This window comes from Microtus oregoni, unplaced genomic scaffold (genome assembly GCF_018167655.1).
Source record: "Microtus oregoni isolate MIOR12 unplaced genomic scaffold, Mior012 000031F_ref0000149, whole genome shotgun sequence".
Classification (NCBI taxonomy): domain Eukaryota; kingdom Metazoa; phylum Chordata; class Mammalia; order Rodentia; family Cricetidae; genus Microtus; species Microtus oregoni.
In genome coordinates, this window is record NW_024543090.1 from 25,847,222 (window position 1) to 25,871,181 (window position 23,960).

General features: G+C 43.3%; 1 protein-coding gene across 10 annotated transcripts in view; it reads left to right on the forward strand.

Annotated features, from left to right (window-relative positions):
• Window positions 1–23,960, forward strand: part of Sema6d (semaphorin 6D) — a 566,953-nt gene that overhangs the window by 492,477 nt on the left and 50,516 nt on the right. The window contains exons 1-2 of one of the 10 annotated variants that reach the window (XM_041678887.1): window positions 20,910–20,927; window positions 21,496–21,669. The exons of 7 other annotated variants lie outside the window; for them this stretch is intronic. The gene's annotated coding sequence lies outside the window, so the exon portion shown is untranslated. Of the gene's footprint in view, window positions 1–20,487; window positions 20,549–20,803; window positions 20,928–21,495; window positions 21,670–23,960 lie in introns of those variants that run through there. 2 more of the 10 variants (XM_041678889.1, XM_041678885.1) reach the window with 2 other exon arrangements.

The following is a 23,960-nucleotide window of genomic DNA, read 5'->3' on the forward strand; positions in this document are numbered from 1 at the left end:
TGCCAAGTGTTTGGCTTATAGCATCTCATTTAAAGCCTTAATAACCTTAAAGCCTAATATCATCACCATTCAATACGTGAAGAAATCAAACTCACCAAATTAAATTCCCCAATCATCTACGACAGAATCAGGGCTTGAATATTGAATTTGTTGACTCCATGTCTGTCTGGACATTGCCCATTCCTGTCTTCTCCACTGCAGTCTTTTCTAGCTGATGAAGCAAGTCCAGAAAATGAAACAGAGACACATAGCACATTGACGCACCTGCCCATGCCCGTGTCTGGTGTCCTTTCCAGTAGACCGCTTCCCAAATGACTCTAGGCTGTCAAGTGCACAAGAAAACCGAATCATTAGTGCTGGTTTTAGAAACTAACCATGTTCTTACCATACCATCCTGCCCTTAAACTCCTTGGTATTCATCCAAAGGTGAAAACTCACATATAGAGAAAAGCTGGACATGAAGAATTTGGCAGTTCCTAATTGCCAGTACTTGGAGCCAACTAACATGTTCTCTAGTAAGCGAATGGCAAAACACGGAAGGAAACTTAAACATATGAAGTTAGCGACATGGCCAGTCTGCAAGGCCACACACTTTTATGACTCCATCTTTAAATATTTTGCAAAAGGAAAATTCCTCTTTTTCGGTACCTAAATTGGAGTATGAATAACATTGCTGCATGGAACATTGCAGTATTTAAAGCTTTAGAACTATTCTGTATGATACTCTAATGGTAGATACATTTCACCACAAATTTGTCCAAACCTATAGAATGTATAGTGCCCGCGGCCACATCTGTGTAAGTGCTAATTTGTCCAAACCTATAGAATGTATAGTACCCGCGGCCACATCTGTGTAAGTGCAAATTTGTCCAAACCTATAGAATGTATAGTACCCGCGGCCACATCTGTGTAAGTGCAATTGTGTGCCTGTTTAAAGGACAGGATAAACAGAGCGAGTTTGAACATGGTTTCAATGTGAGTTCATTTATTACAAAGAGCAGAGTATTTTTAAATATAAACATTTTTAATTTATAATTGCAATGAAGTCATCATCATTAATAACAATAAGAGCAAAATATTATTTCAAAGTTTTCATGTATTTTAAAAGCACACATCCTATTGCAATACTCCAAAAGAATTTTTTGAAGTTGTGTGTGCATGTGTTTGTTTGTGCTTGTGTGTTAGTGTATGTGAGTGTGCATGGTGTATCTAAAACATGTATGTTTGTATGTGTTGCATGTAACTATGTTATAATATTTGTGCATATAGTGTATTTGAGGATAGTGTAACGCGGGTATGCGTGAGCATGCTGTAGCATTTGTGCTGTCGTGTGCTGTAGCATTTGTGCTGTCGTGTGAATGTCACATAGTGGTGACTGTGCTGTAGTGTATATGTGGTGTATGGTAGTGTAGTGTGTGTGTGGTGTATGGTAGTGTAGTGTGTGTGTGTGTGCTGTAGTGTATATGTGGTGTATGGTAGTGTAGTGTGTGTGTGTGTGTGTGTGTGTGGTGTATGGTAGTGTAGTGTGTGTGTGTGTGCTATAGTGTATATGTGGTGTATGGTAGTGTAGTGTGTGTGTGTGTGTGTGTGTGTGTGTGCTGTAGTGTATATGTGGTGTATGGTAGTGTAGTGTGTGTGTGTGTGCTGTAGTGTGTATGTGACTGTGCACCCAGGGGAGGCCAGAGGAGGACATAGGCTATCTATCTGTTCTATTGCTCTCCACCTTACTCCTTTGAATCACAATCTCTCACTGACCCTGGATCTAGATCAGTGGCCACCGACCTCCAGTGATCCTCCTGTTTTCCTGCCTCCCCATTGCACTGGGTTACAGGCATGCAAGTGACCTCACCTGGCTGTTTACATGAATGCTGAGCATTTGGACTCAGGTTGCCGTGCCCATGCAGGATGCTCTTACCAATTGAGTGATCTCCCGAGCTCAAGTATTCTACATTCTAAGGCAAATTTTTAATCCAATATTTAAGTTTACTGTAGCCAACTCATTAACTCCAGATAACTGTAATTTATGACATGGTAGAATTGAATCCTTATAGGCTATGCATTCACTTTATAGTACTTTGGAGGTATTCTGTATAATCAATAAAAATATTTGTCAGACAGCAAATGCAATTTTGCTATTTAAATACAACAGATTGCATTTATTTATTTGACTTTATGGCAGACTATAACTGTTATGCATATCATATATCAGAAACAGAACACATTTTGGTAAGACATACGAACTTCTGTGCATGTCAGTATTCGGGTAGGAAATGAGAAAAGATACCATTATGCTGCAATCCATTTTGTGACGGTTTCCAGACAGCCATGCAGAGAAAAATAATGCATGTGAGAGATGATTTCTTCCCTTTGAATTTGTACTGACGTAGAGGAAAGTGAAAGATCAATAGAATTACCCAGATAATTCCTACCAAAGAATCCACAGATGAATCCTGACATACACAAGCGTGCACAACCACACTACACTCAGCTCCCTAAAATAGCCAAATCTATAATAGAGACTAAAATAATACTTTAAATATGGTCTGTTTCTTTATCTTTTCAAGGCAAGGAGAAATGGAAAGTTTTATGTGTGTGTGTGTGTGTGTGTGTGTGTGTAGTATATATGCATGTCTGTGTATATATGTATTTGAATCAAATATATGAATTATTTTAGAAAACTTTAGTAAGTTTAATAAGTTTTCCTGAAAGTAGAATTAATTCCTGCTCAAGGAAAGATAAAGAAATCACAGTACATGAGGGAGTACAGAAAAAAAGACTTATCTTTTTATATATACCATACATGCACAAATGAATGAACATGTACACACACACATGAATACACACATGCATATACGTGCATGCACACACATGCATGATATGCACGCATATACATGCACACATATGTACATACATGCATGTACATATATGAATATACATGTACACACATCATGCACATATTAATACACATGTACATATGCACAAACATCATGCACGTATACACATATACATGCACATATACACACAAACTTCATACACACATGAATACACACGTACACACACATTAATACACACATCTACAGGCACATACAAGCATACAACAAACACATGCATATATGTGCACACATCATCTGCATGCATACGCACATGTATGCACACATGAACACAACATATACATACATGTATCCCTATTTGACACTGATTTTTAAAAATGGTTATATATTTATATAATAATCTCTTTATACCATCTTTTTATAGCTTATTTTTATTTCAGTATAAAGTATACTTTTTCCATACACACAGAATTAACATACAACATTACTCTAAAAGTCTAAGAATGCATATTATCACTGTAAGTGATGAATTTTTCTACTAACTTCATTGAATGTAAATGATAATTCATTATTTTAATTTGCATTTTGATTATTACTATAGTTAATATCTCTTTACAGGTCAGTTAGCTGAAATTGCCTATTCAACACCATTTGTCCATTTTATTATTGGCATGCTGTACTTTTCTTATTAAAGTGCTCTGACTATATTAAAAATATCAATCCTTTCACATGCAAGGCCATAAACTCAAGCCACTGCCTCATATAAGATTTAAGACAAAATTGATTACAGACCAACATGTAAGAGCATGTGCTCATACTGGAAACGCAGGCGTAAGCTTTCATGACCTGTGTCAGGTAATGGCTTCTTAGCTATGACATCAAAAGTGCTGCCGTGGAGCCAGGTATGCTGCTGCACCCCTGTAATCTCAGCATTTTGGGGTGGAGGCAGGAGGGTCTGGAATTTAATACTAGCCTCAGCATTAACAGCAAGTCTGAGGCCAACATAGTGTATATGAAATCCTGTCTAAAAAATACAGTTGCAAGAAAGTGCAGATAATAACCTACAAGCTAGACAGGCAACTTCAAATGAAGAGTTTGGAGCTTCAAAGGCATCATCAAGAAAGTACAAAGAATTGCTTTCATTGTATGAAGATCTGGACTGAGATCAAATAGAGGATGGACTTCAGATCCTGGCTTGCCCACATCCCGGCCATTGTGCTGCAAGGCAGGTCTGCACCCTTTCCTAGTATGATGCGAAGGCTTGTTACAGCTATGAGGAACCAGAACAACTGCAGCAGGTAAACAGCTTGGTTTTGCTTATACAAGAAAAATCATTTTATTTATATAAATGTAAATGTTAAAATCATATGACACATAACTTTTAATTCATGAATAATTTTGAAAGGTAATTGATGACTCAAAAACTCAAGATATTGCAAAGAAAGACACACTAAAATATATGACTCCCATCTCCTGCCGTACCTCCCCCAAGTTAGTCATTTCAACTGTTCTTTGTACCGATCCAACATCTCTTAATACTTCCACAAATAATTATACATACATATTTTTATTCTTGTCTCCCTTAATTATGTAAAACAATGAACAAGAGTTATGAAATGTTCCGTGTATTTGGTTTCTGAATAAGGCAAAAAGAAAACACATCAAAAGGAAAAAGAAAAAGAGGGAGAAAAGGAGAACGAGATGGAGTAAAGGAACCGAAGAGGAAAGAAAAGGGGAACGTGGTAGAAAGAAACCCAGGTAATTGGAGAAGACCCTTGCAAATCTTGCAAAGATGAGGAAATGAATTCATAATATATAAAGAGCTCCGAGACTCAACAACAAAATACAAATACCCTAATCATAAAATAGGGCATTTTCAAAGAAGATATTCAAAATATAAATACCCTAATCATAAAATAGGCATTTTCAAAGAAGATATTCAAAATATAAATACCCTAATCATAAAATAGACATTTTCAAAGAAGATATTCAAAATATAAATACCCTAATCATAAAATACGCATTTTCAAAGAAGATATTCAAAATACAAATACCCTAATCATAAAATATGCATTTTCAAAGAAGATATCCAAAAAGTCAGTAGGCACATAAAAGATGGAAAAAACACCATATCATTTTACACACAGTACGGTGATCTACTTAGACAGAGAAAGTGTTGGTGAAGTTATGGCACAGTTAGGGTGTTCATGTATTTGAGGGTTCTTTAAAAGCCTAAGCACAAATATTATCATAGGATTCCACAACTTGGGCTGTGAGATGGTGAGGTGCTTGCTTACCAAACCTGAGGTCCTGAGTTCTGTTCCCAGAATGCACATTAATAACCAGGCATGGAAGCCCACGCCTGTAACTCCAGTGTTGGGGTCAGGGCAAGACAGGCAATCCTGAAGGCATGCTGTCCAGTCAGCCTCGCCAAAACATCAAGCTCCAATTCTATGAGAGATCTTGCCTCAAAAAATAAAGTGGAGAAAAATAGAGAAAGATCACCTACAACAGTTCACACTCACACACATACACTCCACTTATAAGTATATATCCAAGAAAACATAAAAGCATCTATCCATGTAAAAAACTTGCATACAAGCATTTATAGAAACATTAATTCTAATAGACAATAAAGTAGAAATTACCCAACCCTTTGTGAATGACAATGTAAATTAAACATGGTATGTCCATTCAAAGCAATTTTATTTAAACATTAAAAAGCAAAGTATTGACACATGCTACAATATAAACAAACTTTGAAAGCTCTATGCAAAGTGAGAGGGGTCAGTCATAGAGAGGCCACATATTATATGGGCCAATATCCTTGAACTAGCCCAAGACAAAGCCATAGAGACAGAGAGTAGGCTGGTTGCTGCTGGTAGCAAAGGGGAAGACGAGGGAGAACTGGTGGCTCTGCACACTGACTTCCTGTTTGTGACGATGAGAGCAGACTGAGTGAGGACAACGGCAGACACCCAGTTCTAATATACAAAACGGCACTGACTTGTTGGGTCTAAAGGTGTGAATTTGAGGCTGGAGGTAGCGTTCCTTGATAGAACGCTGGTCCTGCCTGAGTGAAGCCCTGAGTCGATTCCCAGCTCTGGAAAGCAGCAAAGCAGGAAGTCTTTGGTAAGGGAATTGTTGCTCAGTACAGCCACTGTCGTAACCAGGGCCCTGGTGCTCTAGTGCTTACTGTGAATTCTTTCTGATTGCCACGGTAACATCTGTTTTGTACTGTACATACATTTTTATTCTTTGGTGGGGGTTTGAGGTAGGATTTCTCTGTGTAGTTCTGGTTATCCTGGAACCATCTCTATAGACCAGGCTGACTTCAAACTCAGAAATCTACCCGATTGATTCCCCTGTGTTAAGGGCTAAAGACTAAAGGTGTGTACCACCATACCTGACTAAGTTTTTATAGTTAGAAAAATACCTTTTTCCCTATGGTATTTGGTATTATGTCATATTTAGAAGAACCTTTGTTACTCCAAGTCTGTAGAAACACTCACTTTCATTTTTCCACATTTTAAATTTTAGCTGGTTATTAGAATTTTTTTTGGAATGATGGGGTGTGAAATAGGATATTAGCATTTGCAAGCACACACCCCAAGCAGATAAACCGTTTATCAAACTGGTTATTTGATAATTAATTTTGCTTGTTGCTTGAATGCTAAGATAACCGTAGTCTGAATTCATATCATATGCTGTTTAATAACATCCATGTATCTATCTGTGCGTTCTCTTCTGTCACCTTCTTTGAGGCTCCTCCCTCCACCACTGTAATGCTGTTTTAATTGCAGTAGCTATAAAGCGTTCGTAATTACAGGAAGAGCCAAGAATTACTTTCTCCCCCAGAATTTTTGAAACTAGAGCTGTAGCACAGTCTGAACTTTTTCAAAGCAGCCTTTTATGTCTTTGCAGAAGGACCTCATAGTGTAATTACAGGGACACTGAACTCTGAGACCCGGAGGTGACGGAAGGTTCTATTGAACTGATGCCTTACACAGAGAAAACATCAGGACCTCCATGTAGCCAGTCCTTCTTTTTGTTCCTCTGAGGAACACCATCATAGTCCTCACATTTAGATCCAAGTTTTTCCTCACAACCGTATGCTTGGTTTACTCTTTAAAAGGGGTTATTTTGTCCCTTATGTGTTACAACGACACTTACATGTCTTTTAGATATATAGAGAAGACAGCGGTTTTCAGGGCTGCAGAGATGGCTCAGTGGTTAAGAGCACTGACTGCTCTGGCAGAGTTCAGTCCCCAGTACCCACATCAGGTAGTTCACTACCTGTAACTCCAGCTCCAGAGGATGGGTCTTCCTCTTCTGGCATCCCTGGGCACTTGTACGTACACACACACACACGCACACACACACACACGAGAGAGAGAGAGAGAGAGAGAGAGATATTTAATTAAAAAATATGCTTGAAAGAAAGAAAATTAAAATTTTATGAACTTTTAACAATGCTAGACCCACTTAACCTTTCAAAACATTATGTTTGCTATTTTCCATAATTATATTTTGCTTTCTTTTCTTATTACGTTAGCCAGCACCTCAGAAATCACATTAGATATTAGCAGCAACTGATTTCTAATCGCTGTAGTTCTGTTTTCTATTTAAAAGGAGCTGCCCGGTTTAATTTTGGAGGGAAGAGCTTACATGTGGCAAATTATCCTACTCCAGTTTTGTTTCACAGAAAGAACCAAGATACGTTTAAAGGTACCGTGTTAGTAGCAGTACAACTGCCTGCTTGGTACTCTGCAGTAACATTCAAGCCAGCCACTCAGTAGGCGTGTACGTGGGCAAGGTTCTGAGGCCCAGTGATAAGAACCAGGCCCATGTTGACCAGAACTCACTACTGAAAACTGGGAGGAACCTATGGGAGACAACATTAAGAGCGAATAACGAAGCAGCAGTAGTCAAGGGTCCTAGCAGAAGGTTGGGCTGTGAGTGCTTAGCATATGGGCAGGAGGGTGGCTAGCATGGTGTATACAGTCTAACAAAACACCCCAAGACCTCTGACATGGCCACAGATTGAACACTGGTCTTTACGAGTCTGTCGGCTTTATACGGGGTTTTAGAGTTTCCACTCTTAAAACTTAGATGGTTTCACAAATGTTGTTTACTTTGTTCTGAATCACAATGACCAAGGGAAGTAGGTCCGACAAGCTGGAACATGCCATTGTGAGATCCCAGAGATGAAACAAATGAATATTCAAAGCTTCTACTGTTGATACTTACCCTAGTTAAAAAAAAAAAAAACAGAATTAAATAACATACGAATGATTTTTAAAGGGTATCATGACTTACTTTACAGACAGGGTCTAAAATTCACATCTTTCTGAGTATGTTACTTAATGCTTCCCCTTTCCCCCCACCCACACAGGCAGTCCCTCCCTCTACATCCAGTCTCACCTCTGACCAGCCTGGAAGGCCTGGTATTCCTTCCCACAAGACTCTGACCAAGAGAGACATGAGCAAGAACCAAAGTCTGTGCTGCTGTTACAAAAATGGCTCTGCACCCAGTTTTCCCAGCAGCTTGTGGGGGCCACTGGGTCTCAGAAATCATCAAAGAATAGGTACGCTCTGAGGATGAGGACCAAAGGTAACAGCTCCTCCACAGTTGGGAGCAGTAGAGTGTAGGGGGTCCTCTCCCTAATCTTCCATTCCGGAGCACCAGGGGATGGGATAGGGGGTAGGGAGTGGGGGGACTTTCTGAGTAAAGGTTGCTGTGGGAGTTCTGCCTGCCTCTTTGCGGCTTAAGAAATATCAAAGGAAGAAAGGGGGAGAAAGAACTCAGGAGGCCAGATGCCAGTTTGGTCCCTGCTGCAATCAACCAGATCCCACTGCTAACGTTGAGTCCTGAGAGCTTCCCGACATATTAAATATTCATTAAAAGCCAAATGCTGCTTTCCCAACATTTGACTAAATAATGAAAGTATAGATTTGTCCCATCTCTGCTTTGGAGTTGCTCGGTTACACACGGCACTAAATTATAGTTCTAATGGGAGGCGTTTAAGACACAAGAAAAGAATCTCTGTAGTTTATCCCTGCCTCTCAGTTACTCTTAAAGCAACCATAAACTAAACGGATTCATAAAATGTTTACGGGAGGGTAATAAAGTGAAATTTCTAATGCAAAGGTTGCTTATATAATTAAACATACATTCTATGACAGTCTGTGTAATTTGAAGTGGTTTCTATGAAATTAACAAGTACTTATATCTATTTTATTTCTCCTCCCATTAATACCAGATAGTTGGGCAAAAAAGGGAAAAGCGCAAGTTCCTGGCAATGCCAGAATTTACAAGTCAGAAATTGAAACTACAGATGTTAGTCAAGACTTACTTTTTTTTTTTCTTGGATATGTGCCATTAAATTTAATTAGATTTCTCATTTGCCGTCCTTTCCACCCTGCTTCTCTACCCCCACACCCCACTTTAGGAGAGCACCAGAGAAGTGGTTTGGGAATGACCCATAGGATGCAGAAGCAGAGGAAATTCCGGTGATGGACCCGGAGTCTCAGCCACTCAGAATACCTGAAAATAAGCCTAGACAATATCACACGGCCCTGTCTCAAAAAACAAAAATAAATTATATGGCTGTTCTTATGATTCTCTTAACCGCGTTATCCTAAGTTGCCTTTAAAAAGCTGCTTCCAAATTCACCCTGGCCAAGAAGTGCACATTGTATCGGTCCCCCTTTTCATCATCCAGAAGTGAGCCATTCTTTACTGTTCCATCCTAACCTTTCAACCAAGTAAAACAGAGATCTGCATATTGCCCGAGAAAAGTCAGAGAATCCATTGAGCTGTATTTTTTTTCAGATTCCCCGAGGTCTTCGAAGCAAGTGCTAATGATCGCGGCCTAAGGTTTCTTAATTCTACATGAGCGATTATGGTTAAGCAAATTAATTGTAGCCACATATTCCTCAATTATACCATATTAGGGGACCAGAGTCCCTGAAGCCTTTCTAGACTAATGGATTTGGACAGTTTCAAAGAAAGTTTCAGAAGTTTCCAACGGCATCCTCTGTGTCAAGCGCAAAGCATGTCACGGAACTGTCAGCTCAGAGACAGTGGAGAAATGCAGTGAGCAGGGAGCCACCAGGCCCACTTTTCCTGCATAGAAGCTGCGTGTGAGAGTGGGAAGGAGGCCGTAGCTCTCCTCAGAGGGCATCCGCATGGGTGACAGAGTCCAGGTATGTGGAGGATGACAAGCTGTGTCCAGGCCCTCTGAGCATTCTAAGCACCCAAGGCACAGAAGTCAGATTAGTATTCCCCTGGAAGATGGAAGTTTCCCTGATCTACTAGCTGTAATAATAATGATAATGAAAATAATAGTAGCTCTTATTATCAATATTATCATCATCATCACCACCGCCATCATCATCTACATTATTCCCAGTGTCTTGATGACTGTCTACTCATGGAGGCTATGCTAGCACTTTAAGGTCTACATCCAAACAAAACTCAGTTTCCCTCTTCTGCAAATACATTCCACTTTCTGTGGCTCCCTCACTCATACTAATTCAACTTGCGTTATATCAGCTAGGACTAGGAGCCTTATGGGAAGTGCCCAGACCCCTCCCTGATGTCCAACCAAGCATTTGTGACTCAGTGTGCTGCTAGTGGACATGGCTATGCTCCTTAGGCTTCTGCTTCCACTGCCAGTGTCGTCCGTTCCCAAGGACAACCAACGTCCTTCCTCCTCCACTCTCACCTCTTAAAGTATTTCCCTTTTCCCTTGAGTTTCTGGCTGAGGAGCATTTGGATGACACTGTTTTCAAAGCTCTAACACCCCAAGATCATTCCGACCATTTATACCCTCAAAAAGATGTGTCTTCCAAGTAAACCCTCAAGACCCGTCATTTTATTCATCATTTATGTCCCGGGAATGCTTAAGCATGCATGGGCAGCCCGTTTATGGCGGTTCTCCAGTTGTTCCTATCCTGGGCAGTCCTAGATGCTTGTGTTATTGTCATACCCAAGGTTCCACAGTCTTCCTTTATGCTGTCTACCCAGCATTTTTAGGGCCTTCCTCTTTGTCTTATCCCATCTACTCCTCCAAGCAATGTTATCTTCCGGTATCTGCTGTCATTCATTCTCATAACGTTGTCGAAGTATCTCAAACTACCCTGTAGTTTACTTTCTTCTGTAGATGAAGATGTTTCTTATTGTCATCATTGTGCAGTCTATCTCTTCATGTGACACCTAGAATCCTCCTGAGACACGCCATCTCAAACACATTCGACCGCTATTCTGAGGAGCATTGTCCAGGTTTCAGAGCTGTAAAGAAGGTGGCTCAAGACAAGTGTCTCATGGACTTGTAACTTTGTTGTCGTTATGTCTCTTGCTAACCAAACCTTTCCTAGTGCCTGGAATGCAGCCCTCACTATCCCTATCTGCCTCATGATATCTGAAATCGTTCCTTTGTTTGAACTGAGGTGTCCTCCCGGACAGACAAAGTTGACTGCTTGAGGTTCTGATTCTTTATTACAATGTTAACATCCTTGTGCGCCCTTCCCATGTGTTGTATCTCAGTCTTCTCCATGTTTACTTTCACACCAAGGTTTTCACTGACTTCCACCACTCTATTTACCAGGGCCTGCAGCTCGTTTGGACTTTCAGCAAGTAGTGCTGTATCATCGGTGAAATGCAATTATTGATTCACACACTAACTATCTGCACACCTCTCTCCTCATCCTCCAGGGCTGTTGTTATTATTAATTCCAGAAATATATTAAAGAATAGTGGTGAGAGAACACTTCCCTGCAACACTCCTAAGATTGCCTTAACCTGATCACTAAGTTCTCCACAGACTTTGACTGATGCAAAGGTATCTTTATAGACATTTTCTAATATTCTTATGATTTTTTTTCTGGGTACCTGTCGAACCTCATGGCTTCCCAAAGTCCTTTCCTCCAAATGCTATTGAATGCCTTCCTGAAGTCCATGTAGCAGACATGTATGTCTTTTGAAAATTCTTCATATTTTTCTTCCAGTTGCCTCAAAGTGAAGAACTGGTCAATTGCGCTCCTGTTAACTCTGAATCCATACTGGGCCTCTGCTAGGATTTCCTCTGTTCTGCCCTTGATCTTTGCAGGATAATGGAGGAGAAGATCTTGCTGCTATGGCCCAACAAACTAACATCCCTGTAACTTGAGCAGTCCAGCTTGTCCTTCTTCTTGTTTATGGGAATTATGCTTCCATTCCATGGGAATCACTTCATGTTCCCATATCTCTCTGAAGAGTCTGAGAAGCGCCTTGGCCCCTGAGCCTATTGTAGCCACCTCCAGCTCCTCCACTGTGACATCATCCACTCCTGGACCCTTCCAGCAAGTTGCTCTCTTGATAGCTTCCTCTATCTTGCTCCTGCCAATATTTAATATTTCCTCCTTGTCTCTGATGTTCGAGTGGCTGCTGAAGATCATTCCAACCATTTATACCCTCAAAAATATGTGTCTTCTAAACACCCAGGAAAACCTTCAAGGCCCAGTGGCAGTTCTTGTGTCCTCCACGTGTGTTCTAGCTTTCTCAGTCACTACTGGCCTCTGGTATCATGCACAAGCCCCAAGTCTGCCATACCCTCCCACTTTCCCCTCCTCCATCTCCCCTATAGTAATTCCTTTGCTGAGACCTGCATCCCTGATGCCTGTCTTCAGTGAACTTCACTCACTCACTCCTAGGAGCCCTCCCTGCGGCGAAGCCTTTAATAACCTTCACCGTGACTCATTGTTCCCTGTATCCATCCACTGCCTTTATCCTGTACCATCGGGCTGACTGTCCACAGCTTCATGTCATGTGATCCATTTCCTGCCCAGCTAGGGTGCTCACTCTCTCACTCATTATCCCATCTCTCAAAAGTGCCAGGGTCCCTGTCCCAGCCAGCATTCTAGACTAAAATAACAACAACAACAAAAAAGACTCAGTCCCCTCACCCACAAAGGCTGGTGATAAATGTATTAATAAGGTTGTGTGGTGATATAAGTGTAATAAGGAAGATCAAAGGGCAGAGAGTAGAGGAGCCCTGATAAGCTCAGAACTACATTCAGCAGTTCCGGTTTCCGGATGTAGCTCTACTCAGCTACCTGCTTCCGGGAAGCAATCCCACAGCCAAAGCGTCCTTCACAAAGTTTTCTATAAGGCCAAAATAAAATGACTTTCTATTTGCTCCACCAGACCTACTCAAAGTCTTTCCCTTGACTTTGCTTCTCACAGGAGGAGGAGATTGAATCTAAGGAAGGTATCAGTGACTTCCTTGCCTTCTGGCCCCAGTGAGGCTGAACCAATGAAACACACAGTGGGGGACCAGAAAGGGTGACCCTTGCTACTTCCTTCCTTCCCCACAGCACAGGTTACCTCAGGCTGGCAGAGTCCTTCTGCTGAAGGTCAGTGCTTCTTGCAGGGGCTCTGTTTGCCTCCCTGACCGCAGGTTCTGCTCATCGCTTCCTCCTCTAGTTCCTTAGACACTGAGGGTAGAACAGCCCCTGGGGTAACTGGCCCCTGTGTTCTCCCTGCACCCCACTCTCACCTTCACAAACGGCTCCTCGAATTACCCAAGTCAAGTATGCCATCTGTTCCCTGCCGGGATTCTGAATGATAAAACTGCTTTTCAAATTTTCAGTTGCTGTCTGAATGTGAGCTATTTCTCATTTATCTTGGCACAGGGCTTTACACAAAGCAGACTGCTGCTATTAATAATGAACGGCGAAATGAATGCATGCAAGAATGAATGAGTGATTCTCTCTCCTTCTAGTCATTCTGGAACCCTTAGATTTTGCGAAGACTGTGATTTTTATCTGGGAGGGTCCCTGTTCCCCTAGTGTTGTGTAACAGTGTCCTACAAGGTTGAAATCTTCCATCTTTGAATAATCTCTCCTACAAGATTCAAATATTCCATTGAAGTATTCCCAGCTATTTAAACAGGAAGGTGAACAAACTCAAAATAACTTCTGGAGGTCCCTGAAACCAACCAGATTCTCTAGCCGCTCCCCCGTTCTACCACCACCAGAGTAAGCAATGGAAACTGCACAAAAAGGTCGGGGGGAGGGGGGGAGACTCTAAGTGCTGACCAGCAGCTTGGAAGAAGCAGAAAGCAGCAGGACTGAGCTGACTAGAGAAGAGTTAGGCCAACTGAGTCACCTGAGGACCTTCTCCAACCTGCTGAGCTGCATGCCGGCTGTTCAGTGTACCCCAGGTTCCCGGGGTGCTCTTGCTCATGCAGGGGTGGGCCTTGGTGACACAGCTGTCTTTGAGCCATTGCCGCTCCTGTATGGAACCCCTCCCCCATGTCCTTGTAGGTAACCCTAATAAAACTCATTGGTTCACCAAGTTGGACTTTGGTTATATCTGCACTTTGGTCTGTCGTGGCCTCCTTATCTGAAGTGAGTAGATGGGTGTCGTGTCCCCCATTTTCTCACACAATGCCTAGAACTCATTGACTCTGGGCATTTCTGTGTTCCTGGTGGTTTCCTGTGAAACGGTTAAGTCTAGCTGTAGTTTCTAAAGAGACCACATCCTTTCTTCCACAGGCTGCGCGTTCACCTGCTATCAAAAATAGATTACTTTTTTATTTATATTTTTTACTCTTCAGCATAAAAGCTGGCAAATAAATCAAAACCAAACTGTTTCCTCACTAGGTTGGAAGGCATAAAGATATATTTAAGGATCAGGAGCCCAGACAGGGGCCATGCTTTCAAACAAGCTACTCTGTGGACCTCTTGTATAACTAAAGGCCCAGCTAATACTCGATGAAAGGATAGCCTAGGCAAAGGGTCTAACCACAACTAAAACATAGACTTCATCAGTCGGACAGTCACTACAAGCTGAAATCATGGCTGATTAACAGTTCCTGTCAAATTAATTTATTTCCAGCAATCATGAATGACCCTCTCCTCCCAAATCTCCCACCTATATTGATGCAGAAAACAAGGCTTGTCCTTTTGTTCTAATATGACAGCTACCAAGGTTGATGGCTTACAAATGAGAAACAGATTCACAGGAACTGTCTTTAGAAAACACGCTCTTGAGTCAAAACACTTAATAGTGTGCCTGGGTACTGAGTGGGTATTATTCATTAGAAAATAATCGTGTAACTAGAGTTCTTAATTAAAACTTGTGGTGAGAAATGAATCTGTTTATTTGGTAATTATGACCCAGAAATTCAGAGCATATTGGAATAGTTTATAAACATAATTCCAAAGATTTTAATATAGTAAAAGCAGTCGTAAAGCTCATACCCGAGAATACAGAGGAAAATGCGCACATGTGCACACACTTGTCAGAGACACATCTTTATGGGACAAGACCTGAAGAGTGAGCTGCTGGGGTACCCGTACCAGGTCAGCAGTCAAAGCCAGGGCTTGTACAAGTCTGTTAGGAACTTTCCAGAAACCTTTCAGCCAGCTTGTTTGTTTTGCCTTGCTTTGTAACAGATGCAGAATGTCCATGGAGTTTTCTGCTAGTCCTTCCTCTTAATCTTTTCTTAAAGATGTAAGTTCAGACAGCTGCTGCAGAGCTAGCGAAATGAATCACTAACGTTTAAATGGAGCTTGATCGCTGGGATCAACTGGTGAGAAAGTTTGTCATAAAAATGTTCAGGTCTGCCACGATTTTGTTTGTTGACAGAGTACCCAACGGCAGGTTCAAAGGCCATAGGTATCTGGGGGTCAAGGAAACTGAGGACATATTACTTTATGGCACCAAAGGTTAGACACACTGTGTTTCTTCTGAGATTTTTTTTACAGCAGTGTCCAAAGATCCTTGTAAGTGACGGGTGCAGAGAGTGCAAGTGACCCCTCATTGGCATCACTTTGGACTCAGTGCCACCAGCTTCCAAGGCGCAGGTTTAAACGCCTGGTGGCGAATGATCTGATCGACCTTGCCGCTGCATCAGCATGTAACTGGACTTTGGGAATTCGGAACAAGCCTATTATTACAGCTGAACACTAATAAGGCTTACTATTGATTTTTATAGCACAGTATCAATTTCTTTCTGTCCCCCAAATGGAATGCCTTCCCTCCTTCACATTTTAGCAGTATAATTTGTAATAACCCCATACATTTGCCGTTAGTAAACTATCTATTGTACACCCTGACTGAAAAGCAAAACAGAAAAGGCAGAGCATGCATTTGGAGAGGCTTTATTTGGAAAGATATTAATTACCCAGAATCCTATTCTGTTTTGTTTATTTGTTTTGGTTTGTTCTGTGTTTTCAGCCAGTAGGTGGCTCTAGTGGCTTCTGGCAACGAATCACTTTTGGTACCTCTAAGGGCCAGCCACTTTTTTTCTATATAGAGAATCTGTTGATGCTGAAAAGCTCTGGAGAAACAATCTTGTGACCCTCACCATTAATGCAGACACTTGTAGCTTAAACGGTGAGATTTGCTTTATTACAGATATTCATGGGTTTAAATAAGTGTTTTTCCTCATAACTCACAAATGACTCAGAGCAGTTGTATGGGTGATAGCATGTACATACACACACACACACACACACACACACACACACACACACGTGTGTGTGTGTGTATAAATCAGATATAATCATGCATATGCTCATCTTCCCCCAGAGAACCTAAATAGCATTCAAAGTTGAAGGCTGTGCATGTGACTGGTGGATAAACAATGGTTTTTGGAAAACCTGCATCTTTCCTTCCGCTCAAACACACCCATGCCCAGCAGTGGTTCCTGTGAAGGCATTAGGAAAAGTTGAGAAGTCACTGATGATTCTTTCGACAAAATGCATGGTGCATTTTCTTTACACAGAGTGAATGGCAGAAAATATTTATGCTAAGATAGGGTAGGAATCAAAATAAGTTTAAAAAGCACATTTTCTTATTCCAAATATGGGTATGGCTATGTGCTACACTAGCGTAGAACATAGCAATAGAAATGAATTATGCCAGCAAAATCTTGAAGCTTAAGATTTACCATGATAAATATTTTTCATTAAAATGAAATATCTTGGCAGAGTCACTTTCATATGCAAACTCTTGACACAAGGAGGCCAGCTGTGTCTACGCAGATGCAGAGATGTGAGTCTATATTATTAATGATTTATCATGTCATGGAGAGCTTAGATTAGTTTTGAAAGCAATCCCTTGCCACAAAAGCACTTTCTATAATGTGTGAATGCAAGGAACAGTGTCTGCGCATTCCAAACTGAAGCCATTGGAGAAAACACCTCTCCCTTTGACATTTCAATTACAATACCTTCATCTATGGGATTCTACGTTCTACACGATGCTATTCATGAAAATCCACGCAAAAAGTTGTTCTTATCGATTGGATAATAGTTTGTACACCTGAATTAAAAGACATATCACATGGATAGAGGAGTGGAGGTAGCGGTAAACGTTGTTCCTATCGATTGAATAATAGTTTGTACACTTGAATTAAAAGACATATCACATGGATAGAGGAGTGGAGGTAGCAGTGACAAAAATTTATTAACACACCCATTGAGTCATGAGTCTCACACTTACTGTAAGTTTGGATTATGTTTCTAACCCAATTCTGTAGTATCCCAAGATTGCACTGCCTTCATGGCATCTAGAAAGCGTTGCCTAGCATTTACTCAGTGCCTTCTGTGCTCCTGGCAAGGGGGTTCACAAGTCACATGTGTTATAATGACCAGTCTACTACGGAAGCCATTTAAAGTTTTATTAACATCCTTGTTTTTCAAATAAGGAAAATGAAGCCCACTGTGGTTAAATAAATTATCCAAATCACTAATCTACTGGGAAGTAGCTGGATTGGAAATCAAACTTTATAAACTCCAAAAACTTCATTCTTAGTGGTTGCTGTTCAGACCTCATAAAGTAAGAGGGAGCATAGAAATCCCAGTTACAGGTATGACATTAACCAAAACACTAAAATGTCTCTCTTTCAGTTTCCTCACCTTAAAAATGGTGTTAATAATAGTACTTGCTTCATAGAATTGCTGCATGCTAATACTTTTAAGAGCTTAGAACAGCTTGGCATATGTTAAGCATGGTATTTGTCTAATAGCAGTAATGGTTAAGGAACTGTACTATCTGATGATTGATACATTTTACTGAGATTCATACACAAAGATTTTCTGTAGATTCTAGATAGCTATTATGCTTCGAATTCAATTGGAAACGAGTTATTGCGTACCATTGATGGGAAAACCATGCAGAAAATGCAAAAGCATATTTGCTATCCGGGTAGAATCTAGCCTTCGAAGTTTGTAGGGGAGTGAAAAGAGCCAAGGGCTTCTGTTCACTCATTGACAAACATCTAACAAATACTCTCAGTGGCACTGTGAGATCTTGGAACACAAAGTATGGGGGGATTATATAATATAGTGATGGCAAGAGGACAGTTCTTTCTTATCTGGCCCAGAAGAGAGTACGAGAAGGTGGCAGGCTCCAGTGTCATACTGGCTCAACCAGTATTTACAGAGAGCGCATCCTGTGTAAGGAACCAGGCCTGCACAAGGAAGGAAAGAAGGCGAGAACCCTGCTCCATTAAGACGTGGCCAGTTGGGACATAACCTAAACAAAACAAAAACAAACAGCATTTTGGAGCACAGAAGACACTCAGATCCAGACAAAAGGTTTGCAGGATTAGGGAAATGTGCCACCTAAACAAGAGCTGTTCAGTAAGAAACCAGAAACGAAGCTAAGAAACATGATAGAGTACCACAGAGAACAGAAACATCATGAGAGTTGGCTTTCTGGGGTACCATTGAGTACCAGCCAATACTAGTGCTTAGAGCGTAGGGTGGGTGGGGAGAACCGGGAATTGGCAGAAGTCAACAGGGTTAAAGAGTTGAATGGTGTAGAGTCAGCAGTAAGGACAGGAATCAGATGAGCCACAGCACTGGCAGCTGCCTGAGGGCCTGGTTTGGATCTCTTTCCACTGGAGACCAAATAAAGAGTGTCAGTTTCCTTCCACCACTCCCCATCAGGGACAGGACAAACCCTCAAGAGTTCCCATGCCATCCTCTGGCTTCCTGGCCTCCAGCACAGCAAATCCAAGCATGACCCCGAGGTCCAGACTGATACTTAAGAGTGAAAACATGTAATTCATGGTTCCCAAGTGACCATCAGTTTATTCTCCAGCACCCAGCTGACCATTATTTCTTGTTATTCCTGGATTTAAGGACTCAGTCTGGAGTAAAACTGTCACTTCTGGGTCTTTGTCCTTCTAAACCTGCCCACATGTAGAGGAACTCAATCTAAGCCAGGTGTAACAACACTCCAGAGGCTGAAGCAGGAGGATTGCCTTAAGTTTGAGGCCAAGCTGCTCTAAACAAGGAGTTGCAGTCCAGCCTGACCCACACGGTGAGATTGGGGAGGTGGGCAGGAATCTGGAGGAATGAACTTCTGTTGCTACTGCTGACATGGGACAACTCACAAACCTGTTCCTAGGTGGCTGGTGACTCCTTCCATCACCACCCAAGTAGCCCTTTCCTCCTCCAACTCTTAATATCTTCATGCAGTGCCCAGTACCCTCTGCCTGCAGGGCAGAAAACAAGAAATGACCGCTGGCCAGGAAACAGCCCCAGCTTTCTGGGTCAGAAGTTGGCTAGGGGAGGGCCCTGACTGCCAAGTAACTTGCAATGATGTCAGAGCCCAGCACAACCAGAAAACACCAGCCAACCAGGCAACAAAAGACTTAACAGCAGAAAAACCACTGAGTGAGTCTCAGAAGCTGCTCTTTCCGCCCCATACCCCTTTCTTGTAATAGGAGGGACTGGGGGGGGGGGGTTAGCTTGCATTTTAAAAGGCTGCCCTTTCTCTCCTGGCTTGCTTTTGGCTACCAAGTGTTAATCAGGATGCCTTTTTCTGGTATATTCTTCATAAATGTAAACATGTATGGGGGGGCTAGCAAAAAGAACCTCGGACAAGAATATGCCTCCTGCATGGCCCGACTCTCTTTCCACGGTAATTAACCACACTCAAGGGAAAACCAAAAGTTGGCGGAAATTCTCTCCTCTCCCCTCCCTCCCTCCCCTCCCCTCCCCTCCCCTCCCCTCCTCTCCCCTCCTCTCCCCTCCCTCCCTCTCTTACCCCCCCCCCCCCCAGCGGAGGCTCCTTGGTTGATTCCAGCCAGTTAGAACCCTTAAGTGATACATGATTAGATTGCAAATGAATAAACACAGCCCGTTCTTGGATATGAACTTTGAATGAAGATCCTCTTGTTTGGGAATATATGATTCTTTTACTTCATTTATGACAGTCCATCTTAAATGATGTCGCCTTCAAGGACATTTTCATTTCTCCCACAACGTATTAAACGAAACACTCGCCTGTAAAACCGGTTCATTAGCCTGCAAAATTATACTGTACTGAATGGCTTTCATTCAAAGTGGAAATAAGATTTTTAGTAGGCAATTTCTGTATTTTCTAAAGATACAGCTATGTTTTATTGCTTCTTACCAGCTGTTTTGCTTAGTGATTATAAAGATAAATGGGGGAGGGGGCTTAGAAGAATGAGTTCAAAAATAAATCTTAGACTAGAAAACTAAGACTGAAGTTCTGGGTACAACTGCGCCCACAGCACCACTGGGCTGCAGCGATTTGTCCTCGGGACGTCTGGGGGCGGCTGGGAGAGTAGAGAGGGCGCCTGGAGGAAGGGAGAGGGAGGGAAGGGAGAGGCGGCTTTGCAGGCTACAGAGGCGGCGCCAGCAGGACGACCCGGCTCCAGGAGGCGCGGGAGGAGCGGCTCCTCTAAGGTGGGAGAGCCTGGGCGCGCGGCCGAGCGCGAGCAGGGACGCGGAGGCCACCAGGGTCGAGGCCGCGGCGCGCGTGGGGCTCTGGGCGGCGCTGGCCGCGGTGGGAGCTGCAGAGCGGCGAGGGAGCCGGGCTCTCGGGGAGCGACTCGGAGATGGATCGAATTACACCATTTGCAGGGCAGCGGTTTGTTTTGCTCGCGCTGGGTCCCGCCGCCGCCGCTGCCGTCAGGGCTGGAGCTGGCGAGTTTTGGGCTGGATCGCAAGGCGAGACCCGAGACCGAGGGATTGCTCTTTCTGCACACTGTCTTGGTCGGCTTTTCCGTTTGGTCGTGACAAGCTTTATTTGTCTGTCTTTTAACGCAGGCTTTCCCCATGAGAGGTAAGACGGTCTCCGAAGCTCGGCTGTCGCTCTGGGTGCGTGATGGGGGTGGGACCCCCAGCCCGCAGCGCAGCTGTGTGCGGGCGCGTGTGTTTGCGTGGGTGTAGTGTCGCAGCTCCGTGGAGTTCATAGCTTTCCCAAGCCCCTCGGTCTCCAGTGGTGCCCGAGGCGCCTGGGGAGGTCTGGCTGACCGGTCCCAGCCGGCCGGTGGGCGGCCTGGGGGGCGGGGCGGGCGGCTCGGCCCTCCTCCTAGGCGCACCCCTAAGGGAAGAAAAGACACCCGGGGCCGCGAGGAAAAGTTTCTTCCAGGCACGGCGGGCTCGGTGCTGCCCCGCACACCGTCAGGGTTGGCCCGCCTTCCTTGCTGCGGGGCTTGCACCACCAGCGCAACCCAGGCCGCCGGCCAGCCTCTGCCCCGAGGACGCAGGACAGCCCAGGAGCGCGGAGACACTGGCTGTCCACGCGGGGACCGTGGGCACCCACCCGCCAGGCTCCCAGTCACTCTCCCCCGCAACTTTGCCTGCTTTGTTCGCTGGCTGGAAATGACTCACCGAAGCGTTGTGGACAGGGTCTTAGCCAGTCGGCAAGGGCTCAGCCTGGAGACGTGTTACGCTCTCAGCTTCCCATCAATTATGGATGGAAACAAATAAGGAAGAGTCAATTTTGTATGAGCCGCTTCTTTAGCGGCCAAAGGCGTCCTGTAGCCGGGAGCAGCGGCAGGCAAGGCGAGCCCAACATCCAGGTAGGGAAACTTCCAGCTCTTGCTGCAGTGACGGTCTGTAGAAACAGAGGCAGTAGCCGCCCTGGGAGATTTGGGAGCGCTTTCAGCTCCAAGTGGCAGGTCTAACTCTTAGGTTCTAAATTAAAGGCCAGAAAGGACTTGGAGGTGTGGATGCAAACTGAGTTTAGAATTTTTCTCATTAATAGTCTAGCAGGACCATTAGTAGAAGACTGTTTAAATCTTGCACTTGGCTTTTTTAAAATTGCCAGGGTGGGGGTCAGGGTGTTGGAGGTGGCATTGCTGTAGGATATGAGTTAGAGCGCCAGAGGAATTGGACCTGTCAGTAGGTCAGTAACCAATTCCAGTATCCTCGAAGTGGGACAGCGTTATTATAGATGTTTCCCCCAGACTTTGTGTACAGTAACTGGACCCCATGTCGGCCACTCAGGCGTCTTTCCCTTAAATCAACACAGCTTCTGGTTACTTATGAGAAATCTCCTCCCAGAACTTGGAGCTACTACAAATTGTAAGTACCAAAATATGAGTGCCTTGCCCCTTCCTTCTACTTGATTCTTGATGCCATAAAGTAGGTCCTTTTGTTTATTTCAATGCTGAGGTCCCAGGGAAAGAGTTAACATTCTTATTCAATTGGTTTAGTCTCTGTTCCCTGAATGGGAGAAATACTCCCCATTTGGAGAAAACCTTCAAGGCTTTTCTTCCTTGCATTGTAAAATCTTAGACAGTTGGAGGAAGTGTTTTCCTCTCTTTTCGGTGGTATAAAACAATAGATCCTGCTGCTTTGTTTCTTCATGGTGTTGAGTATCTACCCTAGGAAATTAACTTGTCTTCAGTGGCGTTTAATGTAGTGAGTGACAGGCTCATTCTCTCAAACTAGCACGTATTACACACAAACATTTACCCCGGCTTAGATACATAAAAATTACAGATAAGCTCTAGGATCGGGTCTGTGTCACCGAGAGCCTAAACATCTGCAGATAAACTACAGCTCACCCGTAATTGAGATTTGCTTTTTAGTCTGCCAGTGCTTTTGTTTAGGTCTCTGAGATGTGCGCCCAAAGACAGTTAAATACAAGATCCTAAGATTTCTCTGCTTGGCACGCTCAGGAACATCAACAATCCAGTAAGCATTTTTTATTGGATCCTACATAAAATTGGTACCCATCCCGTTTCTCCTAAGGCTGCTACTTAGGTCCCCTCTCTGAGCAGCCTTTCTGTGGTGCAGGAGAATGTGCCAGGAACACTGTGATGTCTCCATGACCAGACATCTGGTTAACTTGAGTTTGATTTAGATCTGTGGGCATTTTGCCACCCCATTTCCCCCTTTTTGATGTCCTCTAATAGCACCAGAACCATCTGGTCATGCCTCCCTTGGTTTGATGGATTTGAAAGATGACTGTGACGTCAGCCTTAGTCCTTAGAGCGAGGGCAACTTTAAAATCCAGGGGGCTTCAGTTCACTGGCTTGCTGCACAGGAAGACTGTCCAGTAACTGATTTGGGTAAGTGGGCCTTTGCATCCTGCCTGGTAGTTTCTGTTCCTTGAAAGGCCGTGAGCAAGTCGCTTGGGTTCAGAACTTTGATTCGGAGAGATACCCATAACGGTTGAGGACGGACTGAGTCTGAGGGAGCTCTTCTTGCTGTTCCCTCATAACGAGCCATGGTAATTAGCTTAGTCATTGTTCTTGCCTGTGAGTTTCACTAAGATACAAAGAGTGAGAAATGCATCTGAAATGGGGTCATTTTTCACTCTTCTGATGGCGTTTTATTCAGAGCTAAGAGCTTGGCTGAATGCCTGACCAGTATTAGTGCAGCAGCCATAGGAGGCAAACTCCTACCCTAACACATTGCAGGACAAAATATTGTCTTTTATTGCTATCGAGGCTCTTTAAGCCCGCATAGTCTGGATTTATTTCTAGAGGAAGCGAGAGGCAGGTGAGGTAGGCCAGCTCGTCTATACTCCTTGAGTGAGTACCTGCCATTTGTTAAGGAGCTGTAGCCCTGAGCCAACACCCTGTGGCCAGACACGCTTTTGCATGTGCGCAGCTGACTGGAAAACCAGATCTGTGGGGCAAGACATGGAAATATATGTCTCTTTTTCTGTGTGTGCAAATTGCCGTATCACAAAACTTGAAAACAAGATAATCTGCGCCTAATGTTCCCAGTGCAGGCCTTCCTGCCCTCAGCACTGATGAACGGGCTGTCAGTGTGGTTTGCATCCTGGGTCGGCCACACCAGGGGGAGGCGGCATTCTCTGAGGCTTATGTGAACAGAGGTCTAACAGCAAACGTCTACC